Source organism: Phalaenopsis equestris, unplaced genomic scaffold (genome assembly GCF_001263595.1).
Source record: "Phalaenopsis equestris unplaced genomic scaffold, ASM126359v1 Scaffold201701, whole genome shotgun sequence".
Taxonomy (NCBI): domain Eukaryota; kingdom Viridiplantae; phylum Streptophyta; class Magnoliopsida; order Asparagales; family Orchidaceae; genus Phalaenopsis; species Phalaenopsis equestris.
Genome location: NW_018221448.1, coordinates 120,513 through 124,752, shown reverse-complemented (window position 1 = coordinate 124,752; position 4,240 = coordinate 120,513).

Below are 4,240 nucleotides of genomic sequence, written 5' to 3'. Positions count from 1 at the left end.
AGATACAGGATTTGAGGTACACTGCTCTTTCATTTTAAACTATGAAAAATATGGGGTCAGTTTGATTTCATACTTCAACGTCCTTCCGAAGCGGGCGACGGGATTTCAATTCCGGTGACCGACAGCTTCTTACGGGCAACCCCACAAACCAACCTGAAATAACGCCGACACACCCCCCTCTTTATTCCTCTTCATTCTTCCCTGCTCATTTTTGCCACACTACACTTTTTCCATTTCCATTCCACCACCATTTAGAGTGATTTTTATTTAAGAGTTTAGAGTTTTGTGGAAAGATTAAGTGTGAATTCTTCTCTGAGAGTGTTGGAGAAGGAGAAAAGTGAGAGATTTATTCTTCCTACATTTCTTTGAAGAGGCTACAAAGGATTTGCTTTGAGAAAGAGTTTCAGAAAAGTGTTGTTTGTTTATTAGTGTTGCATGAACATTCATTTATAAATAAAATTTGTGTTTTGTTGTATCTTTCTCATGAAGTTTGAGTAGTTTACTTTATCTTTCTCCTTACTCTGAGATATGGTGAAATGAAGAGATAATATGGATTTGCTAATATTAAAATATAAAATAAATTGTGATGATTTTTCAACTCTGAACTTAATTTACTTTTCGATTTGGCCAATTGAATTTTTAAAATGTGTTGTAAAATATATGATCTGGGAAATAGAGTATGAGTTCTACAGCAGAGTGAGGATCACATTTGATTCCATGAAGTAGAATTTCGTTCATCAAATTAAGTGCAAATAAATAGGGAAATATACTTTGTTGGGTGTAAAATTGGGGAATATTTAGGGTGAAAGGCTAATATCCCCAATTTGATCTTAGTGTTTAACGTTTAAGAACAAAAGTGAGTGTTAGCCTGCAGGGGCAGGGTAGTGGGAGCTCTGGAGTGGGAGCCAGTATCCTCCTAGCCTAACCATGGATTTAAGGACTAAACATGGGATTTGCCAATGATTTTCTATAATATTGTATCAGGGTAGAGATCTAAAAGTGCTCCTATTTGGCACAATACGTATTAGAACCATTTATCTCATCTCATTTTACCAAAATCTCATTGTAGTGGGAAAGATGTTTTTTTTACATAAGAAATCTTCATCACATAAACATAGTTTAATAGTTTAGTAGTTACTATTTAAACTTTGTATTTTAATTTTGTTATTAGTTAAATATTTTAGTTCTGATAATATCTCAACATTCGAAATTAGTGACAGTAATTTTGTTTTGACTTTCTGAGAATTTCTTAGTAAAATTATCATTTCAATTTTAAACCTTCCATGTAGGATCGATATTTGGCGCTTAAATAGAAAGTCTTTTATTATGTGATAACGATATGTATACGTGCGTAGAATCCCAACATTAATGTCTTAAATTTCTTATTCATAAAATATTACATCAAGCTTTTGGCACTGTTGCATAGCGAAGTCAACTATATATTTTTTACACAACTATATTCTTAGGATCAAACTCTATAAACTTTGATTGTATATATAGTTTTGTGTCGGCGTTCTAGTGTTGTGGTTTAATTTTGACACTGAATTATAATTTATTTTGCTTTTTGTAGGTGAAAGTGTGATTAGAAAAGTGTATTTGTAAGAATTGGATTTTCAAATATAAAATTTAGTTTGGTGTTTTTTGTAAAAATACTTGTTTATGATTTATTTTAAGATGAAAATTAGTGTTCACAAAGACTAATTAGAATTTGGAGTGAATTGAAAGAAAGTTGAAAATTGTCAAAATTGAAATATTGAATTTTTGGCCACTGGGGCCGACTACGCCGTTGACCCGAAAGTACCCAAATCTCTTCAAATTCAAGATTTGCAAAGCAAAAACACCTTTTTTACCTTTTCAATCACCTTCAACATCCGGTTCGTGCACCTAGGGCTTACTATTGCTTGGATTTGAGGCAATTTTAAGGCAAAAGAAGTTCAGATTTTATCTTCTCTCAGTAAGAGCTATAGTTTGAATTTTGAAATTTTTTGAGAAGATTTTGAAAAAATCCTTTGGTGAAGAACTCTTACTTAGTAGATTTAAGTTTAAAACGTTCCACATTGTGATTTTTGGAATTTTGGGAATTTATTTGAATTTTATCAAAATTTCTTGGATTACGATGACAGCGAGAATGAGCAAGGGAAAGAGAAAGGAGGATTATAATGATAAAAAGTTTGTCAACTACAAGGCAAACATTTGTTTCAATAGTCTGCTTGCAACTAAGAAAGTAATTTTGGATCAAGGATTTAAAAATCCTGGTGGAGAAGTCAAAAGATTAATTAATGCTTGGCAATGGGAGAATTTTTGTTACTTTACTGCCAAGGCTATTATTGGTATAGTGATGGAACTCTATGCCAACTTTAAGTGAACTTCTGAGGACTACATTTTTGTCCAAGGAAAAATGATGGAATTTACTCTAAGAAAAATTAATGAATTTTATCAGTTAGAGGACGTATATAGCTGTCATTACAAATCATTTTCTGCTACAAATGAGGCCTTATATGAAGTTATTTCTTTTCTTACTGATGAAAGAGGAGCTTGGAAGGTGAAGAATAATGTTAAGGTAAACTTCCCTCTTTCTATGTTAAATGTAGTATCTAAGGCCTGACACTACTTTATATTTGCTAGAATGATACCAATAAATCATCATAGCAAGGTTACAAAGGATGGAGCCATCTTGAATTTTTGTATCCAGCAAATGATAAGGATAAATGTAGGCTTTATTTTTTATAGAAACACTCGTTCAATTACTTTGGGTAAGATTACTAGTGGATTAGCACACCATGCCCTGATCCTCACACTATGTGAACAAGTAGGAGTTGATTTTAGAATTGATGAGGAGAGGATTGAACCTCTAAGACCAATTGGGCTTGCAAATATTAAGACTTATGAATCTTATGTTGGATGGAGATCTAGAAGTAGGAGTAGGTATATTCCTTCTAGTTCTAGTACCCCTACTCTCTAGTGACTTATGGAGCAACTGATTATCCAATAGGGAGATATCTTGAGAATGGAAAGCATGATGGAAAATATAAAGGCCAGAAATTCACATAATGATCATTTGACAAGGCAGAAGTTTGAGTATGATGCTTCTTATGATGATATGATCGTTAGATACATGAGGGGTGACCACTCAGTTCAGTTTCCTAGTCACCCTGTTTTTACTCAGTATCAACATCAAAACTTTGATGTAGAAGAAGAAGAAGATGATGATGACTAGTGATGTTTTAGTTTGATCTTTTGTTTAGTTTATAGTTGGTTGTACTTTATTGTTATTTTTTATTTTTAGAGTGTGATACTTTGTTTTATTTAAGATGTTATGTTATATTGTGAACAGTAGGATTGTAAAACTGTTTACTTTGGAAATCATTTTAGTACTGTTGTTAGTTTTTAGTACTTTGTTGAATGTATTTGTAGTAAATTCTTTCTCAGTAAATTTTTATATGTATTATGTGTTATTTAATGTTTTAAGTCCTATAGCGTTTTATATAAGCACCTGTAATATTTCAGAGTTAATTTTCAATGTCAGAAGCTTCAACAGGTAAGTTTTTTCTTTATATATTAAAAGTTTTCTTTCACCCTATATGTTTTAAGTTTTACGTGCAAAATCTTTTAAAATTGTAAGTTTAAAATGGACGAAAAATTCCTTTTTAAAGAAAGAAACTAATTTTATTTTATCCTCAATTAGCTATAATTTCAAAATTTTTAAATTTAACATCACCTTTAGTATGTATTGTGCAGTATGTATTATGCGCAATTTAATGTTTTAAGTCTTGTAGCTTTTTATATATTAGCACCTGCAGTATTTCAAAATTAAGTTTCAAAATAAAAACCTTCAACAGTTATGTCTTTTCTTCACGTATTTGATGTTTTCTTTCACCTTTTCTTTTTTAGTTCTTTATCCTAAATCTTTTAAAAATTTAAGTTTGGAGGAAAGAAAATATTTTCTAAAAAAGAAACTTAATTTTTTTTTCCTCACTTAGCTATATTTTCAAAGAAAATTTAAATTTAACATGGCCTTTGGTATTAGGGGTTATCTTTAGATAACTATGTTTTTGTTTCTAAATATATAGTAAAATTAAGTAAAAGTTTTTCAATATTAATGGTTAAATTTAAAGATTAAGATATTTTGTATAAGAGAATAAGGCTATGCTTTTCTATCATAAGTAAAGGAATTCGTCTTTTTATGAAGTATTAAAAATTTTATAGATTCATGTAAGAAGAAAAGAATAAAGCTTTATGA